The following is a 19520-nucleotide window of genomic DNA, read 5'->3' on the forward strand; positions in this document are numbered from 1 at the left end:
TACCTCAGTCCTCTCCAGGTGGTGCAGCTGGGGCTCCCCGACCCAAACCACTCTCCGGGTCTTCACCTTGACGGCCTGAGGGGTTTAGTTCCACATGATGAGTTCATCCAGGCTTTTGGAATCTTTTATAGGGATTTTTATTTTCACTCTCAAACTCTTACACACTTTCTCTGTTGTGATTTTTTTTTTTTAAACATAAAGCTCAGAGGACTAACTGGCCTACACATGTAAAATAAAGTCCCTACTTCATTTTTTAAGAAATTGGGATTTTGGTTTTTTTTTTAAATGGCTTTTTCTTGGGAAGCTGAACTTCATTTTGCAGGTCACGTAAGTAAGAAAATACCTTCATATCCGATGATCTCAAAGCACCTCTGCTGAAAACAACAAGCTAAAGGGCGGCTCTTGATTTTTAAAAATGCAATTTCTTGGGGGAGATACTATTTAATGGGAAAGCTGTGACTAGAAGAAAATAAAAAAAGTCCGAAGCTATTTCTGGTTCTGCCAATGACTCACTTTGACTTTGGGCAAATCATCTCCCCACTGTTGCTCTTTATCTGAGAAAACTGGACTTCATGCCTATGGGAGTTGCATGGCTAATCAATGCCTGGAAAATGCGTAGTGGCAGAGGCTACAAAAGTGCTGAGCCTTAAAAACAAAACCACCCCCACCCCCCATTTGTATTCAGCCGGGGTCGGGGTTTATTGTTATTTAACATTCGAAGGCCAACACTGTGAAGTCCGGGGTGCTGCACAGAACAGATAATATCACTGTCCAGTAGGGATTTTTTTTTTTTTTTTAAATCTAGGATTTTTGACTTTTCATTCCCCCTTATCGTGATCGGGGGGTGTATGTTAGAACCCAGTGACGTCCTCCTACAAAAACGTCAAGCTTTAAGTTGAAAACTATCGATTTGAAAATCTAAATAAACATCCCCCCCCCAGGCCCTCGCCCCCCGCCCGCCAAGAAGCCTCTCAAAACAAGAATTCTTCTGGGGTGTGTGTGTGTGTGTGTGTGTGTTCCCTTCCTGCAGTTCTCCATGTTACAGTCCTCGGAGGTAGAATAGGCATAAAATACTTTCACTAATAAAATATGACAACCCGCCGGATTATACGTGGCCGATTCGCAGCGACTGCCCTGCTACACAAAGCGGAAAAGTAAATGCCATCATCCCCCTCAGAACAAAAGAACTTAGGAATAAAACAACATGGAGAGGGGGGAGCGGGCGGCGATGCACAGAGGTGAGCGGGGACCCCGGCCCCGGCGGCGCAGGGGGAGCCCGGGGCAGGGGGCGGGGTGGCGGCGCGGCGCGGCGCCCTCCTGTTGCCTGGACCACGCGCCCCCACTGCGGCGCTGCCCCCGCGGCCGCTGCCCGCCGCTGCCCGCGCCCCTTCCCAGGGCCGAGGCGCCGGCGGGAGTTGGGGCCGCTCCGGAGCCCCCGCTGCGGCTCCCGCCGGCGGGAGGGGCAGTGCGGCCCGGGCCGCGGAGTTGGGGGGCGGGGGTCCGCAGCGGGCTCCGGCCTCGCCTCGGCGGCCCGGGAGCCGAGCGGCGGCGGCGCGGCCCGGGCCCGGAGTTTGGCCGCCGCCGCTCCGAGCTCGGCCCCATCACGGCCGCCGCCGCTGCACTGGAGTTTGGCTGCCGCTGCCCTACTTCACTCTAGTTTAGTTTCACTCACTTTACATCCGGGTTTTTTCCCTAGGCAATGGGGGCCGCAGCACACCCCGTTCCTTAGGCAAAGTGAAATAAATTCGCCGCACCGACACGTCAAGTAGTCCGCCCGCCCGAGCGCCGCCGCGGGCCCCCGCCGCCGCCCCCCACCCCCCGGGGGAGGGGGGGGCCCGCGCGTCCCGCGAGCCGCGGCGGGGGCCCGGGCCGGCCGCCGTACAACTCCGCCCGGCGGCCCCCTCCCTCCCCGCCGAGCCCCTCTCCCCCCCACCCCCCACCCCCGCCCGCCCCGCGTCCCCGCTTCCCCAGCCCCAGTCCCTCTCGCCCGGCTCTCGGGAGCGGCGGGCGCGCGCACGGCGGCGGCGGCGGCGGGCCGGCGGGGCCGCGCGGCGGGCTCCCGCGCGGGCGAGTGTGTCTGGGCCTGGGCGGAGGGATCCCCGGGCTGAGGCGGCGGAGGTGCTGCGGCCCGGGGCCGGGTGGTGAATGGGCTGGTGGTGCTCGCTGCTGCTGCTGAGAGGAGGAGGAGGAGGATGAAGAGTTGGGCTTGTTTGTCTCCCACAGTTTCTCGCCTGCTGCTCTGATCCCCCCCCTCCTGTTCCGGCCTGGGCCCTGTGTGTGTCTCTCCTGGAGGAGGAGGAGGATCCAGTTCCTCCCCCCACCCCCTCCTCCCCACCCCCCCTTGCCTGGGGAAGAGGAGGAAAGAAACAGCCCAGAGAGAGAGAGAGAGAGAGAGAGTGAGAGAGAGAGGAGGAGAGGAGGAGGAGGAGGGAGAGGAACAACCTACCATCTTAACACACTCCTATCTAAAAAGTGCTAGAGGCCCAGAGCAGCGGCGGCAGCAGCAGCAGCAGCTCCAGCCTCTTCCCTCCCTCCCCATGAAGAAGAGTTGCCTCCTCCTCCTCCTCCTGCTTCTCCTGCTCAGAGTTCCTGCCTCCAGCTGCCAGGGGGGACAGCCAGCCAGCAGCAGGAGGGTGCAGTATCCCAGCTTTTCCATTCTCTTCGCCTCACTCCTCTCTTTTTTTCTGGAGTAGCTCTGTCTCCCCTCCCCCTTCCCCTCGCCTCTCTCCCTCTGTCTTGTCTCTGGTGTTTGTCTCTGGGAGGAACAGGGGCTGCCTGCTCGGAGTTTGTTGTGGGGGGAGGCCGGGGGAGGGGAGGGGTGTGTGGGAGGGAGGAGGCGCGGGGGGGCGTTCTCGTCAGGACCCCTCAGTCAACTTGAGATTTGAGCCGTAACTTCCCCTTCGGGGCGCCCCCCTGCGTGCCCTTCCGATGCCTCCCCCCCCTGAAAAAAAAGACAATGGGAAAACCGTGTCTCCCCCCCCCTCCTTCCTCTCCTCTGCCCTCCACCCCTCCCCAGGATAAATTGGAAGTAAGTTTATGAGCAGCCTCGGGAGCCTGGGCGCTGCGTGCGGGGCCGGAGCGGGTGACAGAGGCGGCGCGCCGCGGGTGGAGGGGAGGGGGCGGCACATTGTCCCGGCGGGGGGCCGGGGGGGGGCCGCGGGCGGGGGCGGGGGGCTCGGCGCCTCGGCCGCCCCCCTCCCCGGCTCTCCCCGGGCCCGGGGATGGGCGCCGGGGCTCCTCCCCCCGCCCCCCCCCACCCCGGGATGCTGTCGGGGGGAAGTTTTTATTATGATCATTTATTTAATTAAAAAAAAAATTTTTTTTTTCCTAAGGGGGGAAAACCATCTTGTTTGGTGACTGAGGGATCTGGTTTAAAAAAAAAAAAAAAAAAAGCTGCGGCTGCTGACGCTGCCGGGCCGAGTGTGAGTGTGTGTGTGTGTGTGTGTGAGTGAGTGTGTGTTGGTGCATTTGTCTTGGTGGCCCGAGCCGCGCTGGGGGAAATTCTGCTTATTCTTCTTCTTCTGCAACTTGTTATTCCGGAGAGTGTGTCTGCACCCCTCACCCCGGGGCCGGCCCTCCCGCGTCGCCCCCGCCGCCGCCGGCCGCGGGGCGCCCCCGGGACCCCGCGCGGGCCGGGGGGCGCCCAGGCCGCTCCGAGAGGGGCCGCGGCCGCCCCTCCCCCGCCCGCGCCCCCGCCGGGGGGAGGGGCGCGCGGAGTGGGACTCTTTCCGTTTGGTCCAGCCCCGCCGTGCACGCAGGTCCCAACACTTCTCGTCATCCTCTCTTTGGTCTCTTTATTCTGCCGAGCGGCGCTGTTAGGATTTCTTTTTTTTTTTTTTTTTTTTCCTCCCCCTTGACCACGCTCGCGATGGTGGGTAGCAGCAAGGTGGCCCTGGCAGGGGAGGGGTCGGGACCGAGACTGGGCAGCCGGGGAGAGGGAGCAGCTCTGCTCGCTTTCAACTTTGTCTGCGGCTGGCACCCCCGGAGGAGGCCGCACGCCGGTTGTGGGGTGCAGATGTGCCGAGAGCGGCTCCCAAGTAGTTGAGTTGTGGAGACGAGGGCACGGCTGCTGATGGTGGGCAGGTTTTGTTTTCCTTGGCGGAGCCGGTGTCATCATATTCCGGTCCTGTGTTGAAATATTCTTTGTTTGGGTCTTGAAGTGGAGGACCTCACTCTGCACGTCCACCCTGTGCTGTGGTGAAGATGACGGCTCTGGGGTGGGGTGGGGGTGGGGGCGAGGCGCGGGTCTCCAGGATTTGGGATGTGCACTGCAGGTCCGGGTGTGTGTGGGCCTCGGCGCTGGCCTTGACAGTGAACTTTGTGGCTCTGCTGCTGCGGGATTCGGAGGTTGGCCCCAGAGCTGGGGGGAGAGGCGTGCATTTTCCTGAACTGTCCTTGTCGGGAATATCGGTGCTGGAGTTGGGGAAGTTAGAGAGGGAAGAACATTTGTGGATTAATAATTGATGGCTGGATATTAGAATCAGATTAATTTGGGCTGATGAAAGTTTTTTGTTTTTTGGGTTTTTTTTTTTTTTTTTTGGTTCTGGTTTTTTGTTTTGTTTTGTTTAAAGCACTTGTGCACTCTAGGAAGAAAGCCTTCTCCTAGGCGCACCTTACAGGTTTTCTTTGGGGCAAGGAGCTGGCGTGTCTCCTTCAAGGGGGTACTCGGCGGCACCCGCAGTGTCGCTGAGGGCCTGGTGAGGGGACTGCAGTCCGGGCCGAGACATGTGAACACACGTTTCAGTGTTTATGTCATTTGTTTACATGTGGCCTTCACTCACGTTTTGGGCAGTAGAAGTAAATAGGTCAGCTCTGCTTTTGGTTTGTAAAGACTGGCCCTCTCCCCGCCCCTTTTACAGTTTCACCATTTACTTGGTTTGCAGCATTGTAGGAAACTTAACACATTTTTATTGGAAATACTATTATTTTAATTGGGGTAAGTTTCTTCTCTTCTGTCTTCACTGGTATGTGGAATCTCTGTTGTGGGCTTGGTAGGAGTCATTTAAAATGTCTTTAGAATGCATTTTAAAATCTCAGGACATATCTTTTGATGGCAAAAGAGGACAAAATTTTTTTTTTTTTTTGCTTGAAGTTATCCTCATGTTTATTAAAAAAATCCTGTACTTGAAGACTTCTGTAGATGTACAATTACCCTTCAATGTGGGGCACGGTAGTAGTGCAGGAAATACTCAAAATACAAACATCTGGCTGACATGTTACAGATAGGCCAGGTGCTCTTCTTCACGTGAGACTTTTGCTGTTGGTACACAGTCCTCTTTGCATGTCGACTGGCATTGCTTGGCTGCTCATAATAAAGTCTTGTGCTCGAGTGCTTTTGAAGGCTTTGAAAGTTAGTTTTTAGGTAATTTTTGCAAGCATAATTTAAGCATGTTGTGCTTTGGATTCAGGCAAGTCTTTGTGGAACTGGACTAGTATTAGATTAAAAAGACACCTACTTTTGCCCAGTTTTATTCTTAAGAGGTGTAAGTGATGGACAGGGCCCTGTTTCTTTTGGCTTTGAAGGGTCCATCTTTTTTCCTATTCAGTCATCTGGAAGGACCTACCTCAGAAATACTCTTCTTCTGCTTACATGAAGATCTCTAAATGCCATCCAGCAGGAGGTGCTACAGCAAGAGAAAGGAAAATTTTCAAATTTTGAGGGTCTTGCCACTTATTGCAGCTCTCCTGAGCTTCATCTAAGCAACAGGATTAACACCTTAAAGTTCCAGAAAGATTTTGAGTAAGTCCATTTAAAAAATTGTTATTAAATCACATTTGCTATTTGAAATGGAAATCTTTTGGCTAACTTTTTACCTGCTTACAATATTATACAAAGTAGATTTGTTACTATGGATAGCTTAAGGATGAGGGCCTCTGTTAGAATTACTCTGTCAGATCTCTGTTAGAATTACTCTGTTTTAAAGGAGAGTTAATCTTGCATTGATGAGGGGGTTGTTGAACATATTTTTAAAATGTTTTATGTGTGCTTGCTGTCTTGGTATGATTTGAGTTTTAAGCTTTGTGATGTTCTCTGTAATTTTACTGCAGGTAGGATATAGAGTAGTTGAGGATTTGGAAAGGGGAATACTGTAAGACTTTCTGTGTGTTTTTTCCCCTTTTGAATCCATGAGCGTAATTCTAACATAGATACGTTCTACGGATGGTTGATGAGCTTAAGTTGGTCTCCTGCGAGATTCTTGTACTGTAAGTAGAGTTGTATGCCTGAGTATAGATCACTGCTGATATGCCCGTTGTTAACATAGCATTGGACAGTAACTGCGTGCAGTACTTGAACAGTTACAAAGCCTTTACAACATACAGTCTTTTGAAACTGCTGGTGTTGGGTAAATTGATTATCACTGAAGGGAACATGCTATTGCAGTTGCTTGTAAAGTTTGATGTCAAAGTTTTAAAAACTTAGAAATAGGTAGGAAATGTGATGAACTTGCTTTGAGGCTTGTCTGTTTTGTAGTCATGTTACTGTACTTTTCTCCCAGGAGGATCAAATGGGATGATACATGTGAAAGGACTCCGTAAACTGTCAGGAGCCACGCAGATAAGAAGTTGTTGAGATAGATAACTAATTAATACATGGACAGAAGCTTTTGTCTTAAAATGTTAACTTTCTCCCTATCAGTTGGGAAATTAATGCCTTAAAGGTGCACCCTGGCCACTTTATCAGTTTTTGTTTCCTAAATGCTGCTGTGGTTACTAAAAATCTCTTTGTTACAGTTTGAAGCTTTGTTTAAAAAATGCTGCCTAGGCAGTTTCCCATAATTAAAAAAAAAAAAAAAAAAAAGCCAAAGTTCGGTTCTCATTTGAAGATCCTGTGAAATTCATGTCTTGTGCCCTATTAAAGTTTTTCTCTCTTTCTCCATAGATGTGATAGTGGTTGACTTTAGTGAATATTTAAGTTCCGGTACTCTTTATAGACTCTTACTAACACACAGTGTACCAGATGTCACAGTTAAAGTTTGGGTTGACTCTGCTAACTTTCTGGAATATTCTTACTGATTAAAGGTTCTGTCAAACTTGTTTCCCGATGAAAAAGACTCTCTGTATGTGTTAGCATTAGGTGCATATGCATATTGTTGGTTTTTTTTTTTTTTTCTATTTTAGAAAGGTTCACAAGGAAATGACTACTCAAATCTAGAGGAGTGTTTTTGTGTAAATCTTTTTATGTAAAAATAACTCAAAAGTTTAAAGCCTTGAGTTGTGGCTTTCTGGATAGGCTCTACTTACAAATTTGGAGTAGAATATTAAAAAAAAAAACACAGATAATTGGGAATCCTTGTGTCTATGAGCATCTCAGAAGATATATTTTAAATTGTGGGTGTGATTTTTTTTTTTTTTTTTTATGAAATAGCCCTAAGTAGACAGTAAGTATAGAAAGTTGGCTTCTGTGTAGGGTGAGGAGAGCCTTTTAACTATTTAGAGAAAATTGAAACCTCTCAGAGTGATGCTAACTTTATCCCACAGTCAGTGAACATTAAAGCTTTTTGTGAAGAAATCCTGAAGTTAAGATTATATTAATGTGCTTCTGAGTTTTGCATCCTTACTGTTTTATTGTTGAAGGCTTTTGTATTTAATTGCTGTGCAAAAGGAGAATGGACAGATTGAAGTTTCTGGTCTCCAACCTTTGACAGAATTCCTTTATATCCAAATTCAAAACTGATTTCTTGAAACATGTTTGGATTTTCTGATGATTTTGTGCTGGGAAGTCTTCATGATTTATGTTGAACCCTCAAGAACTTTTGTACGTGGGCTTTTTTGTAGGCCCGAGTATTCTTTGGGAGCATAGCAGTGCATTTTGATCACATTAACTTTACCAGCTGCATATTTTTTGCTGCTTTGAGATTTTTTTTGAAGAGGTAATCTGTTAGCATTGTATTGAATTTATTGTAGATAATTATTTCTTAGCATACATTTTCTCTTGTTTATATGATTATGTGTATGTGTGTCTGTATACTCTCGTGGGCTGGCATATAGTTCTTCTTTGTGTATTAAGTATTTGAGTACTTTTGTGAGAATGTTGAAGTAGACCTTTGAGAATAAACTTTTCTGTGACTTGTCTGTCACTTCAATCTTCAACTGACGGATGGTGAACTTTTCCCATGTAGACACTGTTTGTGAACTTAGTTATCCTATGAGTTTTTCTAGAACAACTTTCTTATCCCAGACTCTTGTGTGATGGTTTGAATACCCCTCCTTCCAATACTCTGCAGGTCCTCCCAGCCCCATAATTTTATTAGTGTTTTTTGAAATAAAGAATTAGTGAACAGGTCTCTGTTGAAGGAAACTATTCTCTGCTATATTTTGGAATCAGCTACAGAAATGTTTTCTGCTTTTTTAAAGTAGACAAGAAAGTGAACCAGTGATATGAAGACAAAAAGGGGATGGGACCTAATGGGTTGATGATCTAGGCTTTATTTTGACTGGGTTTTTGGGCCTAGGGGAAAAACATAACTTAAACACAGAAGCCAAAAAGATGGGTTTTGTTTTATTGTTTTGGCTGCATTGAGAATACAAACTGTCAGTACTTGAGGAGAAGGGAGCAGCAGAAAGGAATTGATTTTTTTCTGCTGCAGATCCAAGTATTGTTAACCATGTGCATCTCTGAAGCGGCATACTTTCAAATCAAGCAGTCGTTGGTGCTTTCGTTCAATTAACAAGTAAGTACCCTAAACTGCTTTTTGTTTCTTTTTTGTGTTAATTTAAAGAAGTACCCAAAACTTTGGGGGTCATGACAATAATTTCTTGATGAAAGTGGGTGATAGTAACCATGGCAACTGCTATCTCAGGCCTTATGGACAGTGTGTTGTATTGATGGAGCTTCAGGACCTCTAGTAGCCTGTCACTTTTATGGTGAAATGTAGTAGCATGTGTTGCAGGTGATTTTGAGCTGGATTCTGTTAAATTCGCGTGCCAGCTTATCTTTCCTTGTTAGGAATTTCTTGGACTGTATTCCACAGCATGTTTGTGAAGGTGCGGTTGCCTGAAAATAACCCACCACCTGCGTGAGGCCTGATGCAGATTGCTCTCCGTTCTTTCCCAGCCTCCTCCCAGAGTCTTGCAGAAAGTAGGGGTGTGTGTGTGTGTGTGTGTGTGTGTGTGTGTGTGTGAAGGAACTGCATGTATGGAAATTACAGTTCAGACTTACCAGCGTGGGTTTGGACATGGTACTGATAGTTTAAAAAATCTTTTGTATCTTCGGGAGAGGCCAGTGGATGAGAAAAACGGGCCTGCAACTGGAATTTTTTTCCCTCTAAGTGTCTTTTTTTCCCCTGAAACTTGTGAGTGTGTGTGGTTGTGGGTGTGTAAGGAGGGAATTAGGAGTGGGGAGTGGAGAGCATAAATATGGAGTAAGGGCTTGACAGAAGAGGAACTTGAGTATTTTTGGCTTTTGTTTCTTGTGATGGTGTGTGTATGTGTTACTATAAGAATATATTTCCTAGGAGACAGTACTAGAGTATGGGAAATATTTGCTTGCGAGAATTTGCTTCAAGAAAAAATACATCTTGAATAACTGTTACAAGGAAACCTGGTAAAACAAAACGTTTTGTGAGGGAAGGATAGAGAGGGTTGAAACCAATCCAGCCAAACTGGAAAAAAAAGTTTCAAAAACTGTGTTTCTTCATCCAATCCGATCTCTTTGCTTTGAAAACGTTCCTCAGTGTAGTTCATCCTGGATAGCTTTTTCCTGATGTGAAAATGTTGATGTGAATACTAACTGATAGCATTTTTCTAATCTGTGCTAGAGAAACTGTATGTGAGAGCTCAGAACAAGCAGATCTAAATTTGAGGAGACGCTGATAAGAGCTAGTCAAATTGTGCTCTCTAGTCAGACTTTCTTGAAACTTGCTGTTCCAGAGTGAAGTGGTTTACTTACTACAAGTCCCAGGATGCATCGCGGGATTTTTGCTCAACTTCAGATTAGAGCATTGCATGCTGGGACCTGTAGTTGATTTAAACAGCACGGGGAACCCTTCCCTCTTGTCTACTCCATTTTATACACAGCCTCCCAAGCCTCTCCCAACTTTCTGTTAAGTAAAGTTTGGTTAATTACATCATGATTATGAAGATGCTGAAATGCTAAAGTCAGTCTTCAGAAACAATTTTGTATTTTTAGGCTACCTTAGTTACTTGTTTTTTTTTTTTTTTTTTTTATCAGTTACTGTAAGACTTACATGTAAAATAACACATGTGTTGTGCATGGTGTAGTGGGTCTCTTTATAAATATAGCATTATTTATTTCCAGTTAGTGTCAGAAGTTTCTTACTGCACTCCTCCCCTCCTTTTTTTAAATGGGGCCACTCATTCATTAGTTAAAGTTGGATGGGAGGCTTTTTGTGCCAGTTCATGGTTCTGTGATTCTTCCATAATACTTCTTAACATCTTGAATATCAGTATCTCTCAACTGGAAGACACATCACTGAAAATAAATATTCTTTTAGTATAAATTTAATACTGATACTATTCTGTAATCTGAAGGGTAGATAAAAAGGTGAGCTTTTGTTAATTGTATTTTTCATTAGAGAAATTTAAATTTTGCTATTACTTTTGCTTTATCAACAAAGGATTGTTGCAGGGATTAAGTGTTAAAATCTGTGACAGCGCTTAGTATAGTGCTTGGCACATAATAGAGGCTTAGTAAGTTGTAGCAGCAGTATTAGTTATTGTAACATTAAAAAATAGCTTGCTTCACATTTTTCCCTCTCTGTTTTACATTCTAATTTGTTCTAATGAGACCTTGAGGTTTTGGCTTATGGTAGTGATGTAGCAGTTCCTTAGAACGTTTTGTTGCACGTAGAATACCCCTGTTCCTCAGTTACTCTCTAAGTGATAAATGCTCCAAGTCACACAACCAGCCAGAGCAGAACCAGGACTCAGCTCTGCCTGTCTGGTACTCGTTGCCCCCACAAGCCTTTGATTGACTGAAGAAAGTTCACGAGATAATGAAAATTTCTTTGTTCATAATGTTTATACTCAGAGAGTATCCAAACTAGTTGATTAGCGAAAATAAAATCCTGCAGAAAGGATCCTGTGTCACAGAGTATGTAGCCTTGGAAGAACTCTGTGGTGCTTAGAAGCAGGCACTGGTGTCCCTGCCTTCGCAGTGTTACAGGATTGATGTCGTGGAGGCCAGTGAGCAGCCCCAGCAAGTCTGCGTTGTACTTAAAATGTTGGGTTCAAAAAAATCTTAAGTGTTGGAATTTATTTTTCTCTTGTAGGACACTGATTTCTTTGAGGCTCTTGAACTTGTAGGATATTTTTATTTGCATGGCTGGCCCCTTTTAGTTGAGGTGGGAAGGGGATGACTAGGAATATTGAAAAATGTAAGCATAATGTGTGTCCCTGTTCTTTCGTTGGTGCACAGAATCAGGGAAGTGTCTTTCTTACCTGCTTGACCAGTAATCTGTTCCAGCTTTTTTCCTAGTGTGGAGTTTTGGAATATTACTACTGAGGGCTGCCATGTTTATTTAAGAAAACTCTGCCTTTAGTAGTATTTATTTAAGTACTTGTTTACATAACAAACCAATCCACTGTAATAATACTAACCTTTTCACCCCACATAATTGTGATTTCAGATTTGCTAGTGTGTATTTTAGACATCAACTAGACTTTCTAGAGGTGTCAAAAATTCATGGAATCTGGCCTGATATGCTTCTACACTGTATACTCTTATTTTATATCCATTTGTATTTTAAGACCTTATGTTAAAATGAAATAAATTTCAACAGTTAACAAAGACATTAAATATAAAGAGCTAAATAAAGGGGAAAGTGGTTTACGTTATTAATTGGCTAGTACAGAAAATAGCAGGTTTAGATGAATTGACTTCTGTGTGTTTTACCGTTAGCCATACTTACTAATTCCTGAAATACTGGAGTTGGAGAACAGGGGAGGAAGTAAGGAGAGTGGAGCTGGACAGCTGTGTATGTTTACTACACACTTAAATTGTTGAGCACAATTTTCTCTTTTCTATGAAATATCCCAGGCCCATGTAAATCAAACAGTTGTGATGGCATCACAGACCACGCTTTAAGTCTGGTCTTGTCACTTAGCTACACGCTCTTGGGAAATTCAGCCTTGCTAGGTTTAGTTTTTCCGGTGGTGAGATGGGAGTAATGAGAGTCTGCTTTACTATGCTATTAAAAAGATTAGATGAGGCCGGCGCCGCGGCTCACTAGGCTAATCCTCCGCCTTGCGGCGCCGGCACACCGGGTTCTAGTCCCGGTCGGGGCACCGATCCTGTCCTGGTTGCCCCTCTTCCAGGCCAGCTCTCTGCTGTGGCCAGGGAGTGCAGTGGAGGATGGCCCAAGTGCTTGGGCCCTGCACCCCATGGGAGACCAGGAGAAGCACCTGGCTCCTGCCATCGGAACAGCGCGGTGCGCCGGCCGCAGCGCGCTACCGCGGCGGCCATTGCGGGGTGAACCAACGGCAAAAGGAAGACCTTTCTCTCTGTCTCTCTCTCACTGTCCACTCTGCCTGTTAAAAAAAAAAAAAAAAAAAAATAGATGAGATGATACTCATGAATGTAGTGGGTAGATTAAACTAGTATGTATGTATTGACTTTTTAATCAGTAATAAATGGCTCAATTTTAATGTATTTATGTCATGTTAATATTCTAAAAGTTTGGCTCTGAGTTAGTATCAAAATGAACCAAAAAATTAGTGATCCATCCTGCCCCAACAGATTAAGTTTCTTGATGTGTGTTTATAGTGCAGTTCTTGACAATATATAGTGATACATTTGTGTGTATATTATAGATATCATAAACATTCTAGTGTGTTGTTACGGGAATGAGAACTTTTGATTATAAGCTTTTAAAAAGTTGTTTACTTGAGAAGCATAGAGATTGAGAGAGAGAAACAGAGAAAGAGCTCCCATCTGCTAGTTCATGCCCCCAAAGCTCCCCCTGCCCAGATCCCCTAACAGCCAGGGCTGGGCCAGGGTTTGGCAGGAACCCAGTTGCTTAAGCCATCACTGCTGAGTCCCAGGGTCTGCAATGGCAGTAACCTGGACTTAGGACCTGGGGCCGAGAATCAAGCCCAGGTACTCAGATGTAGGAGGTGAGTGCTAAACTCCCACTCCCAGTGAGGGGCTTTTGTGTTGAAAAATATTTTTATATGATAATATGCAAGTATGCATATATGCAGTACTCATTTCTGGAGAAGGGATGTAGATACACGTTTTAAATGTTTGGCAACTTGCGAATGGTTTCTGTGCTTAGAGTTTTCTGCTTTTGTCAGCAATAGTAGTAGTAACAATGGTTTAACGTTTACTGAGTGTTTATTATGTATAAAGATTGGCCTTTTACAAATAAGATCTTATTTAACTTTGAGCATCATACCAGTATTCCAAGAATTTACTATTATCCTGCCTCCACTTACAGGTGAGGAAATAGGAGTTTCTTTGGTATCACATAGATGGCAAGTGATGTGACCTGGATTCAGGCCTAGGTTTGGTTCTGAGCTCCTGCTCATAAATGTCTATAATGCTGTATTAACTATGCAATTCCCATAGAAACCTAGAGAATGAATTACTGAAGAAGCCTTCAGTTTCCTGAAGTGGCCACAGCTGTGATGTATCATTCTGAGATGCGCCATGTTGATTCTGGTTGAGTTAGGTTGAATATTTTGGAGGTAGAAAGCATTGGAATGAAATGGAAGTGAAGGCATTTGCGATGGTACCTGTTCATCGTTGTGTGCCCAGTGCCAAGTACAGTGCCTAATATGGAGTGGGGTCTAATCCTGATTCCTTAAAGATTAGAAATTGGCACTATAGTGTGGTAGGTTATGCATTTTCATAGTAGGTACAAATAGTTAACTTTTAATACTCATTCTTGCATGACTATTGACATTTTAGTATTTTGGGTAAGTGTCCTTTTAAGATATAGATATATGTGTGTGTGTATATATATATATATATATATATATATATATATATATGTTTATTTATTTAAAAGGCAACATGACAGAAAAAGAGAATTGTCCATCCTCAAATGGCCATAATAGTCAGGGCTGGGCCAGGCCGCTGAAGCCAGGAGCCAGGAACTCTTCTAGTCTCTCAATGTGGGTGGCAGGGATCCAAGTGCTTGTTGCACTTGTTGCCTCCCAAGGAGCACATTAGCAGGAAGCTGGATAGGAAATGGGGGCAATACTCCATACCAGACCCTGCACTGGTAAGAGATGTGGGCTTTCCCAGTGCAGCTTTACCTGCTGCGCCACAACACCCACCCCCTTTTTAAGTAATGGTACTTAAAATGAAAGTCTAGCAAAATAAGAAGTTGTTAAAGTAGAAAATTAAAGTTGTCCCATCCTCATCCTACAGGTCAACGTTTCATGTGCATTTCTGTGTGTATTGCACACATGCACACATTGTAAAAACAAATGGAATTCTATATAATACTCTCTTGAAGTTTACTTTTTTTTTAAAAAAACATTTTATTTATTAATTTGAGAGGTAGAGTTACAGACAGTGAGAGAGAGAGAGACAGAGAGAAAAGTCTTCCTTCCATTGGTTCACTCCCCAGATGGTGGCAGCTGGGACTAGAACTGGCAGTCATATGGAATGCTGGCACCACAGGTAGAGGCTTAACCTACTGTGCCATGGTGCCGGCCCCTTGAACTTGCTTGCCTTGGGGCCACCGCTGTGGTGCAGTGGGTTAATGCCCTGGCCTGTAGTGCTGGCATCCCACATGGGCGCCAGTTCGAGACCCAGCTGTTCCACTTCCAGTCCCGCTCTCTGCTGTGGCCTGGGAGAGCAGTGGAGGATGGCCAAGTCCTTGGGCCTTTGCACCCACGTGGGAGACCCGGAGGAAGCTCCTGACTCCTGGCTTCGGATTGGCACAGTTCTGATCGTTGCAGCCATCTGGGGAGTGAGCCAGAGGATGGAAGACTTCTCTCTCTCTGCCTCTCTTTCTCTGTGTAGCTCCAACTTTGAATTACATGAATAAATCTTAAAAAAAAAAAAAAAACTTGCTTGCCTTTGAAAATAGGGCGCACATGAGAAGTGGGAGTGAAGTTGGAAGAAGAGAGATGGGTAAGATGTACATTAAGTTTATAAACTAGACTAGACTGATTATTACCTTTGGGGCAAAAAAGCATTGTACGTTATTTTTATTTTTACCTTATGCCATTATTATTTCTAAAAATTAAAAAAGTATACCAATTTGAAATAACATTGTTTTCTATCCTATACAAGTAATTTAGGGAGGCATCATTTCAGAATTCAGTTCTACTAGTTTATTCTGGTAGCTCCTTACAGAGACAGCAGTTGTATTTTCAGATGCCTTTTTTTTTCCCCATTTTATACCGATGATCTATTTCCTTGATATGAAATATTCAGTCTTTACAAAGCAGAATTTTTAACCCAAGACAACACTTAATAGTATTTTCATCACCAGAAGCTCAGACTGGAAGTAGTACTCAGTCAGCATGAAGGAACCCCTACCCTGTATAGGAGTTAGTGGTGCTGCTTGTATCTCCAGGTGAGCAGTGTTGACTGACCTCTCTGCCCCCACCTGTCCTACTCACTCCACTGTTAACAAATGCTGTACTAATAGCCTGGCATCTTAAAAGCAGTTAAAAATGAAAGGTAAATTTTTTGAGTGCTACTTGTTTTTCTGGCATTATATTAGAAAAAGATATTCAAGTTCTTATAATCTACACTAATCTTATACTCTATAATCTACAGAATATTTTGATTCTGACTTTGAGAGTTTTAATTTGCTGCTAATATTTGTCATAGTTCACTTTATTTATTTATTTATTTGAAAGTCAGAGTTACACAGAGAGAGAAGGAGAGGCAGAGAGAGAAAAAGAGGTCTTCCATCCGCTGGTTCACCCCCCAGTTGGCTGCAACGGACCGAGCTGCATTGATCCAAAGCCAGGAGCCAGGAGCTTCTTCCAGGTCTCCCACGTGGTGCAAGGCCCAAGGACTTGGGCCATCTTCTGCTGTTTTCCCAGGCGCATTAGCAGGGAGCAGAATTGGAAGTGGAGCAGCTGGGACTCAAACCGGTGCCTATATGGGATGCCAACACTGTAGGCTGGGGATTCAACCTGCTGTGCCACAGTGCCCACCCTCATGGTTCACTTTTGTATTTTTTAACCAAAAAGTATTTATTACATTAGTATTAAAATTTTTTACATTATAAATGTTTAAAAAAAAAAAAAAGGCCAAGGTGGGCATTTAACTTAGCAGTTAAGATGTCAGTCAGAATGACTGAGTCCCCACATCATGTACTTGGATCCCTGCTCCCATATGGAGACCTGGATTGAGTACCCAGATCCCTGCTTTAGTTGCTGTGGACATTTGGGAAGTGATCTCTGTCTCTGGCTGTCAAGTTAATTTTTTAAAAGTTATTAAAAGGATTTTTAATCTTTGAATACATTGCTTGCAATCTTGCAGTATTTAGACATACATTTGGTGAGATGCTGAGTCCTTGCCTTAAAATTCTAAGATTTAGATCTAACATTTGGATTTGGATTCTAACATTTTGATGTTTATTTACTCATTTTTTTATTTGAAAGATCGAGAGAGAACAAGAATGTGAGATAGCTCTTCCATCCTCTGGTTCACTCCCCAGATGCCAGGGCTGGGCCAGGCAGAAGCCAGGAGTCAGGGACTCCATCCACCTCTTCCAAGTGAAGGGCAAGGACTCCAGCACTGGGGCCTTGTCTGCTGCCTCCCAGCAGCATTGGCAGGAAGCGAGGTCAGAAGGCAGAGATCCAGGCCGGCTGAGGAGGGACGTGGGATGCGTGTGCCGAGTGATGGTCAGCCTGCTGCATCACAATACCTGCCCCTGGCCTCACCGTTTTTCTTAGCTAAGCCGAGAGTATTTCTCGTTGTTGACATTCGTAAATGCACTTTTCATTTTGAGCGTCTCAGACCATGCTCCAGAGAGTGTTTTATTCTTCTCTTTAATAGTCTTATAAGTGTACAAAGAGCTCAGTTAATGTCATGGATGGTGAAACTGAGGCAGAGATAAGAATTTGAGAAGGTTAATGGCCTAATTTACCTTTTTATTTCTAGTTTGATTCCTCTTGACCTGTTGTCCCCAAATTTCAAAAAAATTATGACCATCGAGTAAATATATGGTAGTCTGAGCTGGTACTTTCTGTATGATGTCAAACATAATAATTGGAATTTAAAAAAGAATGTGCATGAAACATGTACATTGTAATTTCTTCCTGTGGCTCCCTTCCAGGGGTGCACACACCCACTTGGAGGCCAGTACTCTGCATGGGCCCTTCTTCCTGCCCGAGGCAGCTGTGGGGACAGCTGGAGGACAGTTGGTGAAAGGTGTGGGGCTTTTAAGTTGGAGTGATCTTTTGCAGCTTTTTAATTTTAAAGAAACAGCCTTTCTTTCTGTGAAAAGCTGAAAGATGGAGTGAAGGCCTTGAGAGATGTTAGCTTAAAAGACAGAAATACAAGCCTTATTTGTTTTCTTCTGTATTGACCAGAGGGAAAAGCCTACCTTCCCTGATAGCTGCTGTTCTCTTTGAGATGGCAGTGCCTTTTTCTGTTGTTGTTAGGCAGTTTATAGAACGCAGGATAGCTTGCTAAGCGTCTTCTCTGTGCCTGATGTGACGTAACATTGTGGAGTATGCAGCACGCATGTTAAGTACAAGTGGTTGTATTTGGCTTGTTGCTGCAGCATTTCAGAGGATGTCTTAAAAAGCAATTATCACTAGATAGAGTTGGATATGGCAAAATTATTGAAATCATCATGTCACGGAGGCCACACTCTGTAAACGGAATGATTTTATTTGGTGTTTGTTTACTTCTCCCCCCACTCCCAACACCTCAGAGCAGAATTCTTTTTCTGAAAGGAACAGATGCCGTTAACTTATCAGGACTTGATACTAAAAAGCCTACAAAAATCTCTGTGCTGTTTATTTTCTTTATTTAATCTATATGCAAAGCATATTGTAATTATTGCTGGTAGAGGATTTTAGGCTGATGGTTCCTCCCCACTCTATCTGTGCCCAGGGGAGATAGATTAGGAATACTAAATTGACAACTTAGTGTAAGGAAATAATGACCACTGAAATAAAACAGGAGTTCAAATAAAAAGCAAACCAGATACAAATGTAGAATGAAAATATCTTTTAGTAAAATGTTAGCATGCTGTACTTGGAACAGATGCCACATTAATTCAAAAGAGAGCCCAGAAAATGTGGCAACTTTACGATGTCAATGGAGGGAGCTGCAAGAGTTCCTGTTTTCATTGTGTTAAGTTCTCAGTCCCTCCAGGTCTGGTCCCATTGTTTATATTTATTTTCTGTATATATTGCATGTTTATATGGAAATATTAAATACATGCTTAATATTTTTATTTGTGTAATTAAATACATTGTCATACTAGTAGTTATTAGGATGAGAAGCCTAGTAACTTTTGGCGCAGCTGTAATGATTTTTGTTTTAAATGTGCATGTCGAGAACTTCGGCATCTGAGATGAAATTTGACTTCCCTGACCCTTCCAGACACGTTTATGGCCAGAAACCAGGCTAAGAACTGAGTCTTTCAAAGAGGCCTAGTGCTTTTTAAATGAAGAATTTGGACAAGTTACAAAATTATGAAAATTTTGCATTTTTTTCTCATTTAAATGTGCAGTTACCATTGGACATTTGTTGTGACTTTTAAGTAGCTTAGACTCATTCATTCCTTTTGTGCTGTTTTCTTTAATGGTGTTTGGGAAGGAGGGGTGATGGGAGGGTACTGTATCCTCTTGGATGTTCCATTGGGTAGAAGATGGCGCCGGGACATCTTTGAGTTGCGTTTCTTGTAGTGCGCGGCCAGTGTGGCTATGAGTGTGGAGAGGTGGGCTGGGGGTGTGGAGAGGTGGGCTGGGGGTGCTTAACCAGATTTACACGGGCCACTTGCTGGTGACCTCATCACCAGGGACACATCCTGTGTGCCTGTAAAGAAGTCTGGTGCGCACCCGCGCTTTCTCTCAGTTACTCTAAGCTTACAACTTTGTAATTTGGTGGGAAAATTAAGTTCCATGTTCATGTATTTCAGGTAAAGAAGTTTTTTGCTTGGCGGTAAAGGTCAGTGATTAAGAGTGTTGGCACTGGCGCTGGTCTGCCTGGGCTCGGGTCCTAGCTTTGCCTTGCCTGAATCAGGTCTGCAACTGGGACCAAATCTCTTCACCCTCGGTGCTGCTGCCTCAGTTTCTTCATCTGGAGGATTGGAGTAAACAGTGGTGTCCAACATTTGAAGTTGTTAGAGGGTGGATGAGTTAATGTATAAACTGGTGGAGGTGCCTGGCAATAAGTCCTAAATAAGTGGTGCTTACCCTTAGTTCTCGGCTCCTTTCCTCCTATCACAAGGATTGAGATATATGTAGCATATTGGGGAGAGAGCTTGAACTTTGGTGTCTGACCTTTGGCTTGGAGTCTCAGTGAAAGCACTTAAAGTTGAATGTGTGCAGCCTTGGGCCAGTTATTTAAGGTGCCTTTAGGAAAGGTGTTTCATGGACCTGCTGCATAGCAGCCACTGTGCTGGTCA

At 44.7% G+C, this 19520-nt stretch overlaps 1 protein-coding gene across 7 annotated transcripts in view; it reads left to right on the plus strand.

Moving 5' to 3' along the window:
* Window positions 1-2153: 2153 nt before the first annotated feature.
* The window catches only part of PHF21A (PHD finger protein 21A), a 225658-nt gene continuing 208291 nt past the window's right edge, over window positions 2154-19520 (plus strand). For 3 of the 7 annotated variants that reach the window (XM_062196248.1, XM_062196253.1, XM_062196251.1), the window contains exon 1: window positions 2155-2633. The gene's annotated coding sequence lies outside the window, so the exon portion shown is untranslated. Of the gene's footprint in view, window positions 2634-2991; window positions 3029-5079; window positions 5741-19520 lie in introns of those variants that run through there. The other 4 variants (XM_062196249.1, XM_062196252.1, XM_062196254.1 and 1 more) reach the window with 3 other exon arrangements.

The sequence above is a fragment of the Lepus europaeus genome, chromosome 7 (assembly GCF_033115175.1).
Source record: "Lepus europaeus isolate LE1 chromosome 7, mLepTim1.pri, whole genome shotgun sequence".
Lineage (NCBI taxonomy): Eukaryota > Metazoa > Chordata > Mammalia > Lagomorpha > Leporidae > Lepus > Lepus europaeus.